The sequence below is a fragment of the Lissotriton vulgaris genome, chromosome 3_1 (assembly GCF_964263255.1).
Source record: "Lissotriton vulgaris chromosome 3_1, aLisVul1.2, whole genome shotgun sequence".
Lineage (NCBI taxonomy): Eukaryota > Metazoa > Chordata > Amphibia > Caudata > Salamandridae > Lissotriton > Lissotriton vulgaris.
Window position 1 is genome coordinate 1,069,816,434 of NC_141689.1, and position 22,088 is coordinate 1,069,838,521.

The window sequence follows — 22,088 nt, forward strand, 5'->3', positions numbered from 1 at the left end:
ACATCTCTAATCCATAAGGCTTGTTCAGTTACTCACCACCTATAAATTAGTTAGTACGACTGTACGGCACCATGTTCTGATGTGTGTGCGTACAGCCAATCAGATGTCACCATTTTGTTTGCTGTCCGTCGAAACCTTTTTTGCAGCAAAAAACCTAAATATCTCCATCATTGCGCTCCTCAGTTGAGTTAACGATTATTGTGCGAATCGCGAAATTGTGAAACACTGAAGGGTCTGACTTCACCCCACTGCACAATGCCACGCCACTCCATGCCACTCCACTGCATACAATGCCAGTCCATTCCACACAATGCTACTCCACTGCACACAATGTGACTCTACTTATTGCTACTCCACCCCATTCAGTTCCACTCCACTCAATACCACTGCACTCCACACAATGCCACTCCACTTCACTCCACACAGAGTACTGCACAATTTGACGGTACACACTGTCACACAATTCCATTCCACTCCACTCCACATAATTCCAATCCACCACACAATTCCACACAATGCCATAAAATGCCACTCCATTTTACTCAATGAAACACAATTCTACTCCATGCCACAGACTTCCGCTCCACGCAATGCAACACTATTTGACCCCAGTCCACTCTACTTCGCTCTACTCTACTCCACAAAATGCCACTTATTCACTCCACACCACACAATGCCATGCAATTCCACTCCACTCCCCACAATGTCATACAATTCCACTTCACACAATTCCCTTCCACACCAGTCCACTCCACACAGCACAGTGCCACAAAATTCACCTCCAATCCATTCCACTCTAGACAATTCCACTCCACTCCACACAATGCCATGCAATTCCACTCCACTCCAAGCCACATAATGCCACACAATTCCACTCCACGGCACACAATAAAACTCCTCTCCACGCCACATAATGCAGCTCTACTCCACACAATGCTACTCCACACAATACCACACAAATCCAGTGTACAACACTGTGCCATGCAATTTCACTCCACTCAATGCCACACAATTCCACTCTTCACAATTCCACTCCACACACTGCCACACAATTTTACTCCACGTCACACAATGTTATTTAACTCCATGCTAGACAGTGCCACACCATTCTATTTTAAACAATGCCACTCCACTTGACACCATGCTGCTCCACTGCACTGCACACAGGTTCACTTCACCCCACACAATGCCATTCTACACAATTCCACTCCACTGCACACAATGCCATTCCACTCAGTGCCATCAGTGTCTTAAACTGCTATTAAAGTCACTGAAAGTCTCACTTTTTTTTGTTGCCTCATTTAACACTGGCTAGGAGCAGCGCAAACCTGCTGATATCTGTCTAGATCAATAAACTACAAATGTCACATCCTGGATTTTGTCTTTTTGGCATCACTAACTACCCAATGCAAGGGGCTGTGGCCTGGAGCAAATGGTGGCACTTGGCAGAGATGGAGAAGACATGTCTTCAGCTCCCCAAACTGGGGCTCCCAAATCAGTGAAGAGAAGTGCTGTGCCTTGCGAGAAACCTGGTGTCTGAAGAGGTAAAGATTCAGAAAAGGGGGTGGTGATGGACAGAGTATCTGAATTAAACAGAACACTCGTACCCAGTCAACAGATCAGGGCTTGATCCATCACCGTTTTTTAGCTCACTGCACCATCCCAGCTCAGAACCTGGCTACATGCAAATTAGTCTGTCCCTGGCCCAGTGCATCATGGGAACAGGGCAGACCAAACTACCAAGCCAATTCTTATGCTGGAAAGGAAACAAGCTTCCGGGGACCGGTTTCTGGCATTACAGCCGTCTTCGGCCCGGCTTGCTTGAATTCTGATGGTGCAGTGAGCAAGGGACTCACATCTGAGTAACCCTTACACGCTTATGGTGGACAAAACGATTCAGAAAAGGGGGGGGTGATGGACAGAGTATCTGAATTAAACAGAACACTCGTACCCAGTCAACAGATCAGGGCTTGATCCATCACCGTTTTTTAGCTCACTGCACCATCAGGATTCAAGCAAGCCGGGCCGAAGACGGCTTTAATGCCAGAAACCGGTCCCCGGAAGCTTGTTTCCTTTCCAGTAAAAGAATTGGCTTGGTAGTTTGGTCTGCCCTGTTGTAAGTCAAACAAAGTACATGGTGCATCGTCACGCATCAATATCAAGCCACACTGCTTTAAAGTGATTAGCTCACTAATCAATAGCCAAGCCAGTGGTCTCATCAGTAATCATCTTCATCCATTTGTTTCGCTCTTCCATTCAAAATTCAGATGGAGGCAAAATGTTTTGAAAACCTTTTAATGCTCCCAGAGTGGTGCCCATCCAGGCTTCTTCCAACAGCTCAGTAAAACATATTTCAAATTGAGTAAACAGATGTAATAACCACCCAATGCATTTCGGGCAACATGCCCTTCGTCTGGGGTAACTGGAATATAAAAACGGCCCATCAGACACCATATATACGTTATTGAACCTTTCAAAGTTCATTGCATATGCTCTGCATGCAGGAATCCGACACTTGTTGTGCCGAAAGTATGCGTGCCTCCTGCCAAGTTATAACATTAACTGTGCTGTGAATATGTGCCTCAACACTGTCAAATAAATAAAAAGTGAATGAAAAACATGCATGAAAAAAAAGTGGATAAAAAAAACTTGAAGAAACGAGCAACTGAGGCCCGTGCTGGGAACAAACACTGTGTGTGCAAAAACATGCATCAAACAGCCATCTCAGTGCTATTACAAGCATATGCTCTACTTTTCCTCTACTTCAACCCTGCAACCTTCAGTGAAGCCACTTGTGAGTGAAAAGAGTCGTCCTTCTTAGTGCACAATATCAAACAAATGAGGGAATGTCTTTAGTGAGCACCACGCGTGCAACCTTTTGAAACCTGCCGTACATATCTCGAACAACGTAAAAACCATGTGGCCCAAATAAATGCCCTTGGACAAACTTAAAGGGATATCGTACTAAAAATGAATCACGCTATCTATACATACAGAACAAACAATGTCTCAAAATACTAATCACAAAATAGGTTGAATTAAAACAATTCGATAATATCAGCATTATGTTTTGCAAATAGAAATAAAGCGCATATGATATAAGAAACATGGTGAGTATTAGGCTTAATAAAATCAGGTTATCTCAAATGGCCTCCGTGATTGTAATATTTGTTTTTAAACTCGTGGGTTGCGGTCATCCAAAAGGGATAGCCATATGTAAAAACCATAAACAAAGATAGGTAGTCCGCACTCCTTCCCTTCTATTTTCAACAAATCTAGAACAATTTTATATCATACTCAAGGCAAATCTTTGTGTTCGTGCTTGAAATGTTTTCTGTCCCATCAGCACTTTCTAAAAGTGGCATTTTCAGAATTGTGACTTAAACACTGATTTTACCATTAAAGAGGGCTTTTAATTACAATTCGTTAGACACCAAACTTGATCTGTCCACCTGCTCCCAAATTAAATTTACCACTTATTAAATGTAAAAAGGGAACTACATTTTAGTCTAAGGTAGAGGTAGGCCTTGCGGTAATGAAAAAAAAATGTAATCGCTCGTTTTTCACTACCAGGACGAGACAAACATAAACGTACATGTCCAACTTTTAAAATACACTGCACCCTGCATTATGGGCTATATAGGGCCCACCGTAGGGGTGACTGTTAAACCTGGTATCTTTTGTCATGGTTTCTCCTGACTTTTTGCCTTATGAACTCCTGTTTTTGACTGTGTGCTGGACTTCGTTTCTGCTGGCTTTAGGACTCTTTTTTACATTGCTGACCAGATCTAAAGAGCAGATGCTATATGTTTAAAATATAATTGGCATTTGGTTTCTCCATGATTGGCACCACATCTGCTGATGCCTGTAAATAAAATGCTACTAGTGGGCCTGTAGCACTGATTGTGCCACCCACATGAGTAGCCTTCAAACATGTGTCAGGCCTTCCACTGCAGAGCATTTGTTTGCAGTTTTAAACTGCCATTTCGATCTGATAAGTTAACCTACTTGTCAAGCCTAACCATTCCTTTTTATTACACAGAGGTCACCCCTAGAGCAGGCTCTGGACAGCCCATGGGCAGGATGTAGTGTACTTAAAAGGCAGGAGATATACTTCTAATTGTTACATGTCTTGGTAGATAATATAATTTTAAATTCGCATTTCACTACTGCAAGGCCTACCTCTCCCATAAGTTAGCATTAGAGCTGGCTTGTACCATTTTCAAATGTAACTTCCAATTGGGTAAAGATAGGAAGAGTAAATTTGGTGTCTCTGGACTCACAATTTAAAAATACATCTTCTAGAGAAATTGGTTTTTAAATTGCAGGCCTCAATATGCCACATTTAGAAAGTGACATTGTTATTTGTTTTACATTGCAGCTACCGCTAATGAAGGACAATTAACAGGCCGAAATGCATTGAGTAATTTTAAACTTGACTGCCATGGTGCGCTTATTTCCCAGGTCTTGTCGAAAAGGACCGGATAGGCATTTCTGAAAAATGTAAACAATATGCGAGATGTAAAGTCCTAAATTGAACGAACAAACATGAGTAAATGATGGATTATAGCATGGACAAAGTTTTTGAATAAAATTGAATACGGAATCAACTAAAGTTCTACAGAAATCTTTTTTGTTGTGCGTGGCCCATGTGGAATGTTACGTATGCTTCACCAGCTTGGTTCATTTAGAAAGTTGGCATTTTCTTACTTTAACCATTCTGTGCCTACCACCTGTCCCTGGAATATACGTCTGGGTTGGGTGACAGCTGGACGTTATGCCTTCCCTCCAGGCAGTCTCACACAAAGGGAGCTGAGATGTGTCACTCACATCTTAATGGCCCATTCCCAGGCTGATGGGTCTTCCTGAGCTAAAGTAAGAGGCAAGAGTTGACACTTGCACCTGAATAGGGCTGTGCAGTCTCCAGAAAAAGGTTTACATAACCACCTGTAGTGAGTCTGGAACAGGGAAGGAAAGGACAGGGTCTTGTGCACTACACAGACCTTTCTTTGAAGTCTCCCTTTAAAGGCTAAAATGGGTATAAGTACTGGGCTTCTAACACCATATACTCAGACTGGGCAGAGTTCGCAGAGTTCCGCTATGTGTAACTCCACGAAGTGACCAAAAAACTCTGCCTTGCTACGTGGAGGTTCGCAAGCAGCGGAGTATGTTAGGCTGTGCCATCTGCACTGAAATTTAGCGCCGGGTGTTTGGCCTGCGCTGAAAAATCAGAGCGAATGGCACCATACGGAGCGGAAGAAGGCACTGCTTCTTTCTGCTGCTCTAGTAGATGTTCTACTTAAGCGGCAGCTTCCTCAACGCGAACAGAAGGTTTCTCAACACGAGCGGTCTCGACCATCCGCGACCGCCCTCGTTGAGAGATCCTGCTAGAATTTTTGGTCTAGCATTGGATTTCCCTTGCTTGTGCATGCCAACTTAAAGTTGGCGAGCAAGAGAAAAACTTTTAGAAATCCTCGTGCTTTGCAGATTGCAGAGCGCGGAAAACTCTGCAAACTCCTTTAATAGAGCAGTGTTCACTGCCAAGGCCTACTCATAGCCCTTCTGGAACTGGAACTGAGGACATTCTACCAGGAAGAATAGCTGCTGTGCTGCTAGGGGGACTACCACTTTGCTACTTGCTTTGCTGTGTTGGCCTGCTGTCTGATGCTTCTTTCCTGGGAGTGAAAGAACTGGACTTGACTATCTACATCCTGCATCTCTAAAGGTTATCCAAGGGCTTGTTTGGCTTTCCTCTTGTGTCTGATTCCTCAGGGGTATCAAATAATTCCACTGCAACTTGCTACCAGCACTTGGGATCATCTGCTGTGAGTCCTGCTCTGCCAAGTGGTGCCAAATCCAGTCCTGGGCCCTTTAAAGTGAGTGTTTGCTCCTGCAACCCAAGAAACCAACGCATCAATACTGACGCGTCGATGAGGACTGTTGCATTCCCATGTGATATCGATGTATCACTGCTGCCTGCACCAATGCCAAGGCCAACCTTGCCGACTGCGAGACGCAACAATCTCAACTTACAACGCAGCCCAGACTTTACCAATGCAGCACCTCTGTCTCACCGCTGTCTTCAAGTCTCAGGCGCTACATCGCCGACAGCTGCGGCACACCATCCCCGACTCCTATGCATTCCTGGCCCTGGTGGCTTTGCTCCAAGGTATCACCTACAGCCCAGAGTTTCAACATTGATGCATCGGCCTGACACCCAGTGCTTTTGACATTGGTGCATCAATGGCATTGCCCGACGTAGGAAACAACTCATCACCATCGACAGCAACACATCCCCTCCTTTGCTCAATGCATCGTCCCGATCTTTGATGCATCCAAGGTTCTGTCAGGGGGTCTGAGTGACTTGTATCCGTCCCGCGCTCCATCGCAGTTGGACTGAACTTTTGGATTTGCCCCGGTCAAGCGCGACCAGATAGCCCCAGTTAGAGATATTTGATTTCTAAGCTCTGCATTTTTATTTAAGCTTGCAGAATTCATAACTTACGTTGTGCATGTTGGATCTTTATCGTTTTGGTCTTTTTTCACTCAGATAAATACTGGCTATTTTGTTAAACTGGTGTTGAGTACTTTTGTAGTGTTTTTACTGTGTTACTATGGGTGTGTGTTCACGAATACTTTACACATTGCCTCTTTAGTTTAGCCTGCTATGTGCAACGCTACCATAGGGTGAGCACAGGTAAACTTTTAGTTTATTTTACACTTACCCTGACTAGGATTGTGGTTCCTGCTTGGAATGGGTGCATACCTCTGCCAACCAGAAACCCAATTTCTAACAGTGACTTATCTGTATTAAAAGGATAGATTTAGGCCTAGCAAAAGGTTCATCCTGCCAGGTCGAACTGGCAGTTTAAAACGGTACACACTGGCTACAATTGCTGGCCTCAGACATGATTTACAAGCCTAATTACGTGGGTGGCACAATCAGTGTTGCAGGCCCACTAGTAGCTTTTAATGGACAAGCCCTGTGTACAAGAGGGTTCCACTCTATTTGGGACTTTCAAGTAAATTAAATGGGTCGATTGGGTACAAGCCAATTCTACCAGGTTTAGGGGAGAACACAATAAGCACTTTAGCACCAGTTAGCATTTGTAAAATGCACAGAGTCCTATGGCCAAGTAAAATTAGATCAGCAAAAACAGGAGGGGTAAAGGCAAAAAATGTGAGAGAAGACCACCCTAAGGCTGACAGCTCTAACAACTGGATAGCGACTCTCCATCTGGAGCTTTGCAAATAGTGGAGGCCCCCAACAGCATGCCTCAGTTATTTGCTTAGTTTAAGGGTAACAGTACCTGACTGCCTACCTTCTTGCTAAGTTTGGGGACGTTTTGGAGATCCCGAACACTTCAATAAGTGCTGCTTAACTCTATCCACGACACAGGAAGCAAGCGAGGAATTTCTGAGGAAGTACCCCTGTATGATGTAAAGCTGTTCGGAAGAGGAGAGAATAGCCCAGCAACCTGCTGTCTCCTAAAGCTGTGTATAAGGATTCCAGAACCGCCTCTACCCTGCATCTTCAAGAGAACACACACAGGTAAAACCAGCAGACATGAACCCTTGTAGAAAGTGTGACTGCAGGGTCCTCCCACCAATTTAACCCTATAGGGCATTAAGAAATATGTAATGAATATATAATGATGAGGGAAGTTCCCTATGGATGGTTTGTATAGGCATGCACAGTGTTTCACAGGTGCGAAAATCATGAAAGACAGGGCCACACAAATAGTCTACTGTCTTTGAAAAAGTCATTAGGGATCTTAGAAAACAGTCCTGAAGATAGCCAGACAACCTTTTTAGCCAACTCCTATTGGCTTAAACATGCCAATCCCAGATGACAGAGTACATTGTACACCCTTTGGCTATCTGCCATTGTTTTTAACTTTGCCCAAAACACCCTGAATAAAGAAGTGTACAACAAGTATAGTGGTAATCTACGGGCAATTTGTATCTGAGATCCTGTTGCACCCACTGATACAAGAGTTCTGCTAATCAGTGTTGAGCCCACCCAAACACACAAGGTTTTATTGGGTGAGGACCCGAGGATGAAACATGCCCCCAGTAGTACTGGTCAGTGAGAGTCCTTTTATAAAACCAATTAGGTTCCCCCCTCCTTCCCTATTGAAAAGAGGATCTGAGGAGGAACAGTAATAAGAGTTGTATACGTTTATTATATTGCTTGCTATGCTGGAAGCTGAGGCAACTATTAACCCTTTAAGTGCTGCCGTCGGCCAACGGTCGTCGCTAGCACTACCTTGCCAGTGCTGCGCATGACCGTTGGCCGACGGGCCAGCACCCGTTAACCAAACGTTCAGCACTGGGCGCTGAACGTTCGACGCTGCGAAGGTGTTAAATTGTGCTTCTGACTCCACATCTTACCTTGATATGGCATCCAATCATCCCAGACACAGCCATTGATCTGTAGAATCAGCAGGAAGATGTGATGCTGTTGTGTGTATCCTGACTGGAGATGTGAAACAAAAACACAAAAGAGGAAGACCCATTCCTATCCAACCAACGGCTCTACAAACTGTCTGCGATGACACAACCGGAGGAAGAGGGAGCATGAAGAGACCAGGGGTTGCCTTTCTAAAAGTTCAAGTTCAAAATTACTTTATTAGGATAAGACTGTATCCATAAAAGCACAATCACATTACAACAAATTAAAAATGCACAACTTCATGTTCAGAATAAAAAATGTCAATAACATTGGTCACAGGTGCAAAATATGTTAAATACGCATACAGCAAGTTTCTAACAGGAGCCCACACATTTCAAAGTAACCATTTAAAAAACAAAAACGTATTCTTCATAAGTTACACATCGTTTTGCGAGCCCGTACAGCAGTTCACAAAAAAGTGCCAACACGAAAAACGAATTCATCATCTTCCAGTTTAAGTATGTTCCCATAGGCATCTTCTAAATGAAAAGCCAACGTTTTTTTTTAAACCGTATTAAGAGCCATTTGCGAATTTTATATAAAACTTACAAAAGAATAAAAAATGTAAAATTGTTTGACCACTCTGACCGTCGTACAGACATGGCAAAGAGTCTAGGTTTGCAATGCACCCAAGGGGAAAACAGAGCAGGAATTTTACAGTACCAGCCCTTAAACAGAAACATATAGGTATCATAAGATAACTAGCCGGCAAGTACGAGGTGTGCTCGATGGTCATAAAGTTTGCAACGGTTGGCGTCTTAGACTCCCTCTCCAGTCTTGCCTTGCTATAAAGTGTTTATAATGCCATCCTAAGGGCTTTTTTATGTACAGTCTCACTTTCGTTTGCACTTAAAAAGAGCTGGCCATAATTAACACTACTTTGACTCTGGCTCACAGCGGCAAGCCATGGAATATCCATCCCCTTCTCACAATTGAGGCAGTCTCTTATTATCTCTCTTGTGAGGGACGCTGCTGGAGTTTTCCATATAGCTAGCCAAAATAAAGCGGGCGAGCCCTTGTAAAATCCTCAATGCAGCGTAGTTTCAATTCACTATGGCAAACTTACTGAGAAGTGGAAATCTGTTTTCCTCGCAATGGATACTATAGCTTTTTGCGGTACCGCAAACCTCTGCACCATAAGTAGCTGTAGATACACTGGGATTGAAAAGAAAATGCTAAAATGGCCCCTGTCCTCTTTGGCCGGGAAAGGCTAAGAATTTGATTGGTGGCCTTTGAGAACTTGTTCTTACGAAACACCACATGTTCAGACCAGGTGCCGTTCCCAGCAAAGACTAACCCAAGATATGGAAAAGGGCTAGTACATTGTAACATTTGGTGACCCACAGATATGGAATTTAGGGAATGATTTCTTGGCCCACAAGACATTATGAATTATTTTTTTTAATTGGTGCACAAGTCTAGACTGCTCATAAAATCAACAAACCCCCACACTAGGGTGTGTAGGGCATTGGGTGTGCGGCCCATTAAGACTGCGTTATCAGAGTATAATAACAAGGGGAGTATGTTGCCATTAACTCTAGGAACATCATTAGTGAGTGCAGTCAATGATTTATGCAAATTATTAATATAACATAAATAATAAAAAGGAGAGGCACAGGACGCATCCCTGCCCTCTACAAACTTTGTCATTGGAAACCTCGCCTCCACTGTTGATCCTAAACTGGGGCTTCAGAGCTTTATGTAAATAGGCCAAATAATGCCCTAACGCATCGTCTAAACCATATTCTAAAAGAATGGACCATAAACATGACCGGTTAACAAAATCAAAAGCAGAGGTCAGGTCCATAAAGGCCAGGTATATTGGGGGTCGTTGTGCTATGGTATATTTCTCAATTATTAAATTAAGATTGAAGCATTGTTCATTTGTACCTATTTTGCTCCTAAACCCCAGTTGACATGATTCTAAAATGCGGTTTTCCTTGGTCCATATTTTGATCTTATTATACAAAACTCTGCCTAAGATTTTCAGGGTGTTGTCTATCAAGGAAATTAGTCTATAGCAGCTGGGTTGGGAGCGATCGTCCTTTTTTAAAATAGGGACAATAATACTTGTTGACCGTGAGCTTGGTAGCGGACCATTGGTTAGATTATTAAAAACATTTAACAAAAGTGGCACCTTTACACTTCTAAGGAAGGTCGTCCCCATCATTCAGCTACGGGGGCCTGGTTCATTCCAAAGAGAATGCTGTGAAATGTTCCATGACATTCCATCAATCAAGAACGAACCTGAACCGGCTCACCTCTCATCTCTATTTTATCAGTTGCTCACACACACAATTATCCAAGATGGATTCTTTCAATTAAGGTGAGGCACAACACACATACTCCACGCTAACCCTACCTCATAGTTCCAACGAAAACATGCACTCTCCATGTAAATTCTGTACAGATGGAGCGAAGCACCTCCTTGAGGGATCTGGGCTGACATTTTAGTGAGAGGCCAGTATGCATTACTCACTTGAAGGCAACGGGAAACAGCCACTACAACAAAGCCTTTTCCACGAATGCACTAACCACGCATGCTTTACAACGCATGCATGGTTACCACTATAACCTTTACCACGCATTCCATTACTACGAAAAACGTAGTAAAGGAATGTGAGTTAAAGGTCGAAAAAAAGGGGGGGTTTGGGGGGGGTCTCCCCCCAAAAAACAAACAAACGAGAGGGATAAATAAAAAAAAATAAAAAATAAAACTTACCTTAAACACGCTCTTCTGTGCCTCTGTCCTTCATGGAAAGAGCCTCCCTAACAGACGTGATTACGTACGTGCGTCTACGTACTCCATCAAAAATAGAGAAAGGACCACTTAAAGAGTTAGAAGAAGGAAAATACCGTCGAAAGAAAATGTAAGTACATTTTTTAATTAAAATAATTTATTAGGTTAGGCATAATTAAAAAAACATGTATAGATTTAAACTACATAATCAATCATGCAGTCGGTTTAACATGAAAATGCCAATATCATGCATAGATAAACAACGAAAAACGTTGTTAAACTATGCGTGGTAAAGGCATTTTCGTGGTAAACCATATGCGTGGTAATGGCATTCCGTTGTAACGCATGCGTGGAAAAGGCATGCGTTGCAACGGAATGCGTTGTAACATCATATAACCGAAGGCAACAGGCAAAATGAGCCTGGTCCTTCCATTATAATGATGGCCTCCAGTTTTATGGTATTTTTTTTTTAACATTTCCATCTGTATTCATCAATATTTTTTTTTTGCCCATCTTCTTGCTTTTTATCCAAATTTCTTTTCCATTTTCCATTACAAAGTCATAAAATGGTAAATTTCCACATTTATTTAACTGACAAACATGCACTTTTGCTTTGATGCCTGTCGTTTTTTTAGCAAATTAGGCAGCGAAATATAACAAAGAACTACACCCACAGGTAACTATTAGCATTATACTACGATTAAATATTAACATATGCATGCATTTAAGGAAATCTCATCCTGCTTTTTAACTCCCCTTTCTGTCTATCTGCTCAGCTGTTGGCCTGGTATGCATGATAGACAGCATGGACAGTCACTCACAAGAAGCCCACATTTCTGTATTTGTCTTTTTAAAAATATATATATATACACAGACAGGAAACACATTGTTTTCTGCCTGTTTTTATCTGTAAAAAACACAAAACATGGAAAACTGGTAGCTATGATTATAATGAAATGATATATCACTGCCAGTGTCTCTGAGCCGTGTAAGAGGACGGTAGTCACTCTCAAACGGAACAGTGCACTTTGTTCGCCCTTCCTGAACTCAGAGGCACACTCTGTGGTCTCAAACCATTACAAGGGAGCCCTTGGTGAGCATGTTTGATTGATGCATTCACAGGGATGAAAAACAACATCCCGCAGACAGATACCAAGCCTTTCTAAGCAATATAACAGAGTTGGGGGCGATCACTCTCTACAACCATTTCCGCCCTAACAGCTATCCTGGGGGTCAAGTCCAAATGGATATCTTTGACGCTCAATTTTGGGTTCAACAGTAAGGTGGCCCCAGGGCCCCAGAGGCAAAGGGCCCCACTTAATGCAGTTTAAACACACGCATTGACATCACCCCGAAGACAATATTTGTAGTGTCAGGCTGGGTGGGTCAATCATATTGTTTTAATGTTGCATTCACGCAGAAAACAATGAAGGCCAATTTGGGGATGTGCTTTAAATGTGTATATTTAGGCAAAGAAATGCGACAGCGGGTTGCCGGGTAAACACAGGAATAGGGTTGTTATCTTCGACCATCTGGAGCCGCTGAGCCTCTGACACTCACTGGCCGGCGCTTGCGCATGCACTCTATTTGTCCTTTTTTCCAGGATTATGATACCTACTTTTCATGAGGAAGGAAGAAAGAAAGAAAGAAAAAAGAAAGAAAGAAAGAAAGAAAGAAAGAAAGAAAGAAAGAAAGAAAGAAAGAAAGAAAGAAAGAAAGAAAGAAAAAGAAAGAAAGAAAGAAAGAAAGAGAAAGAAAGAAAGAAAGAAAGAAAGAAAGAAAGAAAAAGAAAGAAAGAGAAAGAAAGAAAGAAAGAAAGAAAGAAAGAAAGAAAGAAAGAAAGAAAGAAAATCTTTACAAAGGTATTTTGAAAAGGCACAGGAGACAAGTTTATGATAAGCTACATCGTGTTGTGTCACACGTCGGGTCGGCTGATGCCCCTTCTCTCGCAGAGGGGTGAGAAAAGGCAGCAGGCAGATGTGGTGGCTATGAGAGGTCTTCATTCCTTCAACGAGAAGTTCAGATAGATTGCTGTACTCACTTGAACCATTACACAAACCCGGAGCAAGCATTTGATTATAAGGAAAGTACCAGGACACAGGTAAAAACATTAAAGCAAATTTGGAAGAGTCAGGAGATAGCTACGAGGTCTGGTCATTCAGCTTCAATGTGCAGGAACTGGAACCACAAGTGGACCGGAAACACCGATAAGTGAAAATCGATTATGTCTTCTTCTCACACCAACCACATGGAAGAGAGACCAAAAATATAAATTAAACAGAAATAGGCATCATCGTGTAGATAGTCGGGGGGGGGGGGGGGGGGGGGGTCAGAGAGTTGTTTGCACTGTTTGCGTAAAATAACTTGAACTGAACAAAAAAGTGGATTAACAAAACAATAGTGTGAATGAAAATTAACCAGATTAAACTGAAGCAAAAAAATCCAACCAAGGTGACGCTACAATATAGACAGAAAATGAATGGGTACGAGCAAAAGAGAACTTCACACACAAGAAAAATGTGAGCAAAGTACACATAAAAAGGGTTTTGAAAAGTAAAGAAAATGCAAAAATAAAATCCTAGTCTCACGAATAAAAAAGGGGACTTTGTTGAACTCTACACAATTGAAAAGAGAACAAAAAATAAATATAACTATCACAGCTAAATTCTATCATAATATTGATAACCAAAAATCAAATATATCAGGGACCTAACCACAGTAAAGGAAAAGCTCTCTGCCCACCAACCCTGAATAGCAGCCGACATCAGATCAGTCGGCCTAAAATGCATCGCAAGAAATCCAGTACAAAAAATGGACAGTACGCGTACAAAAATAAACCGACTTTCCGCGCCTCCTGCGCAAACATGAATGTTTATGTGTATGTATTAATGCAGCACAGCTTCGGTTTTGCTTGGCCAATGGCCCCACGCCCTTGTTATAGCGCAGTCTGCCATCAGGGTTCCTCCAGCCGCACAGACCTCCCTGGGGGTGGGAGGGGGCGCCGTCCACCTCGAGTCCAGCACACTGGCCGGTGTCGCGAGAGCAGGGCCTGCCCCTGACACCGGGTCGGAGACGGGCCAATGTTCTTCCCGAACCCCCCCCCCCCCCTCCCCCTGTGACCGGTTTAACATTTTATCCGAGCCGCTCCGTCGGGTGCACTCATGCGTAAGCGGCATTATGAATAAACTCGGAAACACAGTTTCTGTGGGTACGTGTATACATATATGCCCTAGTAGAGTAAAACATTTTATTTCGTTTAACGTGACAGCCTGGAGGCATCTAGTCATGAAGCAGGACTCTATGATATTTCATATTTCTCGGATCTTCGCCTAACTCTTCCTGCTAGTCCAGGGTGTGTTTTACGAAGCTTGCGGACCCCAACCGGTGCCAGGCCTCTGGGGACACCAGGGTTTCAGTTAAGAAGGTAAATGCACCTTTATATTTGCAAAAAAATACTTTGCATGATGATTTTTTTCTAGAAATAGTTAATAGCTTGTTTAAAAGTCAAAAGGCCTGTCCGGGAAATTATTTATAAACAGAAAAACAAAAGACCTACATGCACAGCATTTTATTAACATATTTTCAAAATGTTTACAATTCGAAGAACTTTAACGTTTATTTAATGGAAAAAATATTATTAACTGACAAATTAAAAAAGCAAACATAAGAAGGAACTTAATTGTTAACCAATGAGTTACAAAATAGTACATAAATGCGAGAATTGCATCATAAAGGTAACTGAAAACGAAGCAGGAGTCATCTTTACTCCGCTGATTTTACAAGAGGGACTGAAGAGATGGGCTGGAGCCGCGGGTCCTTCTGCCCGTAGCCCCTGGTGAGTCTGGGTCTGGCTAGTGCTGGGCTCGGCTGCTCTCGGCAGGACGCTTTACTGCACTCTGCGTGCGGACGGAAGACAAGGGTGCACCGAAACGGAGTTGAATGCAAGGCACACGTTGATACATTGGTTTCCTTCTGCAAGAAATAAAAAGTTTACTTCAGGAGAAGTTGTCTGGGCCTTTGTGGGGACCTACCAAAGCCCCACACCCGTTGATCAACCAGTCCAAGAAACAAAGGGTGCTCACCTGCCTGCAAAGAAAAGAAAAGAAGGAGATAAAAATAGAAATATCCAGTCCACAGAAGAGAACACCTGGCCAGATGTCGTCTTTACCTGAGGAGAAACGTTGTGACGCACGCAGCTCGATGAGAACAAATGTACTTCATGGGAGACTGCACAGGGGTGCAAGAGCCGAAACACCAGCCAACCTACCCTGTACACGGAGATAAACTCAATATTAACGGTACAACGGCGTGGGCGAAAACCTGGAAGAAAAATGACTGGAATTAAAGCCCAGCTAAAACGGTAATTATGAAGGAAGACTTCCAGGAAGTCGATGCTGGTCCAGGATATGATGTCACGTGGATGCATATTCCAGGGCACGCAGGGTTTGCAGGAAATGACGAGGCGGATCGACTTGCAAGAGAAGGAGCCTGAAAAAAACAGAGGACACGTACCTTTCCACATTAGCAATGTAACGTAATGTAAGCCCAGCCACCTGCTTTGAAAGATGGCTTAAGTAACATTGTAAATCATAATGTAAAATAAGCTGAGTAAAGATGATTCTTGCTTCGTTTTTAGTTACCCTTATGGTGGAATTGTCGTATTTACGTCATATTTTCTAACTCAGTGGATAACAATTAAGAACCTTCGTATGCATGCTTTTTAAATTTGTCAGTAAATAATATTTTTACAATAAGTAAAAATTAAAACTCTTCGAATTCTAAACATTTTTTAAAATGCACAATACATTAATATAATGTTGCGGATGTAAGTCTTTTGTGTTCTGTATATCAATAATTTCCCAGACAGGCCTTTTAAGTTTTTATGCAGCTATTGAGTATTTCTAAAAAAAAAATTGAGAAGTATTTTAATGGGAGGTAAATTACAATGTGTATGAAGTAGCGTTTAAAGCTGACAGTTATTGAAAAGCGCTATGTCACACTGCTGCAGCGCTTTGACACGCAGCCCACACGCCGGCGCCCTAATTCAAAACAACACGTACAGCCAGTACGACTGCCCACAGAGCTGCAAACGCTGTGTATCACGTTTAAAATTACACTTTGTGAACAGGCGACACAAAAAAACACACATACACAGAACAACATGCCACGGTAAATTGTGCTAATGTGTCTTAAAATTGTCAAATGAAACTGCCCTCCCAGGAAACAATATCCCGACTTTGAATGAAGATTTTCTAAGGACACATTCTACCCAAGGTGCCTCGTGTGAATGAATCCGAAAGTAAAATGTCGCACTTTCACCACACTCACACACGCAGCCGATATTGTGAGAAAAGGAAAAGGACGCGTCAAATAAGTTAAACCACGAAACTCTCGGGTTTGCTAAAAATGTTTCTAGCACTTCTAATATTTAATCAAACAGTCGAACCAAGAAACGAACCAACTTTCAATATTACTTCAATATTAAAATAATGTCGTCTGTTGTGTGCCATTGACTTGACTGTGACCTGAAGGTGTCGGTGTTTAAGAAGTGCCGTGTCCTGTTTTATAAAACACGTATCGAAATCTTCAGCGGGTCTGGAGCCCTGGCCTCCAGGTGGCGCACCCCGGCAGAGTCCGGTGCCGGCAGTGCAGCCTCCGGGCCTCTTCCGCTCGCCAGTGGCTCCCCGGCTCCCGGCGCCTGCTGCTGCTGCTGCCCGCTCCCAGGTCCGACCAGCGACGGCTCGTGGAGGGAGTTACGGTGGGGCAGGAGGGCGGGGAGGGGGAGGGGCAGGGTGGAGGTTGCTAAAAACCGGCATATGGATAATTGCAGGTAAGTAAACAATTTAATTAATAAAACGAATTTCGTAGTGCACCTTGCATCGCAAAATGCAATGCAGTGCGAGCTACGAAATTCGTTTTATTAATTAAATTGTTTACTTACCTGCAATTATCCATATGCCGGTTTTTAGCAACCTCCGCCCTGCCCCTTCCCCTCCCCGCCCTCCTGCCCCACCGTAACTCCCTCCACGAGCCGTCGCTGATTAAATTGTTTACTTACCTGCAATTATCCATATGCAGCGACGGCTCGTGGAGGGAGTTACGGTGGGGCAGGAGGGCGGGGAGGGGGAGGGGCAGGGCGGAGGTTGCTAAAAACCGGCATATGGATAATTGCAGGTAAGTAAACAATTTAATTAATAAAACGAATTTCGTAGCTCGCACTGCATTGCATTTTGCGATGCAAGGCGCACTACGAAATTCGTTTTATTAATTAAATTGTTTACTTACCTGCAATTATCCATATGCCGGTTTTTAGCAACCTCCACCCTGCCCCTCCCCCTCCCCGCCCTCCTGCCCCACCGTAACTCCCTCCACGAGCCGTCGCTGTCCATATGCCGGTTTTTAGCAACCTCCGCCCTGCCCCTCCCCCTCCCCGCCCTCCTGCCCCACCGTAACTCCCTCCATGAGCCGTCGCTGAATTTAATTAATAAAACGAATTTCGTAGCTCGCACTGCATTGCATTTTGCGATGCAAGGCGCACTACGAAATTCGTTTTATTAATTAAATTGTTTACTTACCTGCAATTATCCATATGCCGGTTTTTAGCAACCTCCACCCTGCCCCTCCCCCTCCCCGCCCTCCTGCCCCACCGTAACTCCCTCCACGAGCCGTCGCTGCAGTGTAGAATACTCAGACCAACTCCAGACCACTCACCAGAGTACGGCGCTGTCAGATAATGCAAGTGTAGTGTGCTGACGGAAGGTGGATGGATGGGGCACACACGGTAACGGAGGTGTACACACGAATACGGACAGTGCAGCACACTCAATCAATCACGGTATTTGTAAAGCGTGCTACTCACCCAGGAGGGTCTCAAGGCGCTGGGGGAGGGGGGTATATTACTGCTCGAACAGCCAGGTCTTGAGCTGCTTCCTGAAGGAGAGATGGTCTTGGGTTCGCCGAAGGTGGGTGGGGAGGGAGTTCCAAGTCTTGGCTGCCAGGTAGGAGAAGGATCTTCCTCCGGCGGTGGCTCTGCGGATGCGTGGTACGGTGGCGAGGGCGTGGCTGGTCGATCGTAGTTGGCGGGTGGGCGTGTAGAAGGTCATGCGGTCGTTGAGGTACTTGGGGCCCAGGTCGTGGAGAGCCTTGTGTGCGTGGGTGAGGAGTCTGAACGTGATTCTCTTGCTGACGGGGAGCCAGTGTAGGTCTCTCAGTTGTCCGGTGATGTGGCTGTGTCGGGGATGTTCAGGATGAGTCGTGCGGAGGCGTTCTGGATGCGTTGGAGTCTTTTTTGAAGTTTGGCTGTGGTTCCGGCGTAGAGGGTGTTCCCGTAGTCCAGACGGCTGGTGACGAGTGCCTGGGTGACGGTCTTCCTGGTTTCAGTGGGGATCCATCTGAAGATCTTGCGGAGCATGCGCAGGGTGTTGAAGCATGAAGATGAGACGGCGTTGACTTGTCTGGTCATCGACAGGGAGGAGTCCAGGATGAAGCCCAGGTTGCATGCGTGTTCCGTTGGTTTGGGAGCGGTGCCCAGGGTCGGGGGCCACCAGGAGTTGTCCCAGGCGGAGGGTGATGATCCCAGGATGAGGACTTCCGTCTTGTCTGAGTTCAGTTTAAGGCGGCTGTTTCTCATGCAGTCTGTGACGTATTTCATCTCTTCATGTAGGTTGGCTGTGGCGGTGGTGGGGTCGTTGGTGAGGGAGAGGATCAGCTGGGTGTCGTCGGCGTAGGAGATGATGTTGAGGTTGTGTTGGCGTGCGATGGCTGCGAGGGGGCTCATGTAGATGTTGAAGAGGGTTGGACTGAGTGAAGATCCTAGTGGTACGCCGCAGATGACTTCGGTGGCCTTGGATCTGAACGGAGGGAGGCGGACTCTCTGGGTTCTTCCGGCGAGGAACGAGATGATCCACTCCAGTGCTTTCTCTCGGATTCCGATGTTGCTGAGGTGCTTCACTAGGGTGCGGTGGCAGACCGTGTCGAATGCCGCAGAGAGGTCCAGGAGGATGAGGGCCGCTGTTTCCCCGTTGTCGACCAGGGTTCTGATGTCGTCGGTGGCTGCGATGAGGGTGGTCTTGGTGCTGTGGTTGGCCTGGAACCCGGACTGCGAGGGGTCGAGGGATCTGTTCGTCTCGAGGAAGGCGGCAAGCTGTCTGTTGACGGTCTTCTCGATGACTTTGGCCGGAAAAGGAAGGAGCGAGATGGGACGGTAGTTCTTGAGGTCGGTGGGGTCCGCCGTTGGTTTCTTCAGGAGGGCGGTCAGCTCGGCGTGCTTCCAGCTCTCCGGGAAGGTGGCGGTGTGGAAGGAGGAGTTGATGATGTCTCGGAGATGGGGTGCGATGATGGCGTCGGCTTTGTTGAAGACGTGGTGTGGGCATGGGTCGGTTGGTGATCCGGAGTGGATGGAGTTAATCGTGGGGGTGGTGTCTTCGATGCTGATCGGGGTCCAGTTGCAGAGGGTGGTGGTGGCGGGCGTTGGTTCGGTGGTAGGGTGCGTGGTCTGTGCGTCGAAGCTGTTGTGTATGTCGGCGATCTTGCGGTGGAAGAACGAGGCGAGTGACCTCTGAGCTAGTTGGTAACAAACCCAATTAAGTTTAACATAGTCAGTGGAGACCTGGAAGACCGCACTTCTACGTCTATACTACTGTTTATGTTATTCCAATGCGCAGGGCCTATAGGGAAAATTGGAACTACACTACAAGTACCGTCTTCTTGGTGGCGCGGATCAGCTGATGGTGTTTGCGGGTGGCGTGCTTGAGGGCGGTCCTGTTGTCTGTGGTCTGGTCGAGCCGCCAGGCTTTCTCGAGGGTGCAGCAGTTCTTCTTGGATTCCTTGAGTTCGTCGGTGAACCAGGGGATTTTCTTGCTGCCGGGTCTGCTGGGAGGGTTCTTTAGTGGTGCGAGGTCATCGGCGCAGGCGGTCAGCCACTTGGTGAGGTTGCTGGCTGCTTCGTTGGGGTCCGTTGTGCTGGTGGGAGTGTTCTGGCTGAGGGAGGCGGTGAGCTGCTCGGCGGTGATCTTGCTCCAGCTCCGGCGGGGAACCTGTTGTGGGTGGTGGTGGGTCGTAGTTCTTCTGAAGCTGAAGTGGACGCAGCTGTGGTCGGTCCAGTGGAGTCCGGTGGCGTGGCTGAAGGAGATGTGCTTGCTGGATGAGAAGACGGGGTCAAGCGTGTGGCCGGCGTAGTGGGTGGGGGTGTTCATCAGTTGCTTGAGTCCGAGGTTGGCGAGGTTGTCCAGCAGGGCGGTGGTGTTTCTGTCGTTGTTGCTCTCCAGGTGGAAGTTGAGATCCCCTAAAAGGATGCAGTCGGCGGAGGGAAGGGCGTGCGGGCTGATGAAGTCTGCGATGTCTTTGCTGAATTGTGTGCGTGGTCCCGGTGGTCGGTAGATGAGGGTGCCTCGGAGGGTGGTCTTGGGGTCCGTGTGTATCTGGAAGTGCAGGTGTTCGGCGGCGGTGAAGGTTTCGTCGGAGTTAGTCGAGATGCGGATGGTGTTCTTGTGTACAATGGCGATGCCTCCTCCCGTCTGGTTGATGCGGTCCTTCCGGGTGATCCTGTATCCGTCCGGGATGGCTATGGTGATGTCGGGCGCTGAGGAGGCGTTCATCCAGGTTTCCGTGAGGAAGGCGACGTCCGGTGCTGTCGCGTCGAGCAGGTCCCAGAGTTCCACGGCGTGCCTGTGGGCGGAGCGGGTGTTGAGCAGGATGCACTTCAGGTGGTTGCTGCTGGTGCTCGACTTGGCGCGGTGGTGCAGGTCCGGTAGCAGGTGAATCGGCAGGCTTGGCAGGTGAAGGGTCCGTGGGTGCGTCTCAGGGTTGCTCGGTAGCAGGCAGGGTTCCGGCCAGTGCTTAATTTGTAAAATTTGAAGTGCAGGTGCTCAAATCTTTGTCGGAGGCCACACCTACTTTTCTCTGGCCCCACCCACTTCCTCCATTGGCCCCACCCAGTTCCGCAATTAGCTCCGCCCACATCCTCAACTGGCACTGCGAAAAGACAGATGAATTTCAGCAAGGGAGCCTTCCTCGTAGTAAGGTTTTGATAGGAGGTTCACCTGCCCTGTGAAAATTTTGAAAAAGATTCAATCAAAAGTGCATTTAAAGCACAAGTTTGGAATAAATTAGCTGAGATCACTAATGCATTGAAAAGGGATAATTCCAATGCTCTATGTGCTTATTTGGGGAAAGGACAATACTGGGATAGGCGGGTATGAATGCGTCGTATCTTATAGAAATAGCGCAATCCTGCCATTTTCTTTTGCCGTAGGGAAGTGCAGCAGGAAGGTCTGCTGCGCTTCCCTACGGTAAAACCTCATGAATGAGGCCATGGGGGCTTTTATTTACATGCCTCTTGCGGCGCATGTGCATCAGTTTTTTCCCTATATTAAAAGTGACGCACCACCGAGCGGAGCTAAGGACCTTTAAATAAGCTGGTGTCTTGTCTAGAAAGCTTGAATAAGTGGGAGGGAAAAGGGCGACTGCCCATATTTTGTGTGGCTTTTCCACTTTCAAAGTTGTTTGCCCATAGAATGTAAAACATGATAAAAAAAACACAAAAGTGCTTTTAAGTGGGCCCGGTTGGCAAGAAACACGCCTGACAGTGGATTTATTTGCCTTGATTTCTCCTAGTGCATTTGTCTATCAGCACAAATGTGTAAACAAAAAACAAATCACAGGTGGAACATGTAGAGTGCATAGGAGAGTGTTTTTTCGTGAGTTGGCCCGTATGCTGTAAGGGTTTTGCCAGAAATACAGCACCTCGATTTATGACATTAATAATGCAAAAACACATAAAGTGAGATTTCCTTTTGTATTTTTTTTTTTTAGGACTTTCTATAGCGCCGTTTAGGACGGTTCAACCAGGCGTCCGGACGCTGTCTGGGGCCATGAGCAGATTTTTTTCACAAA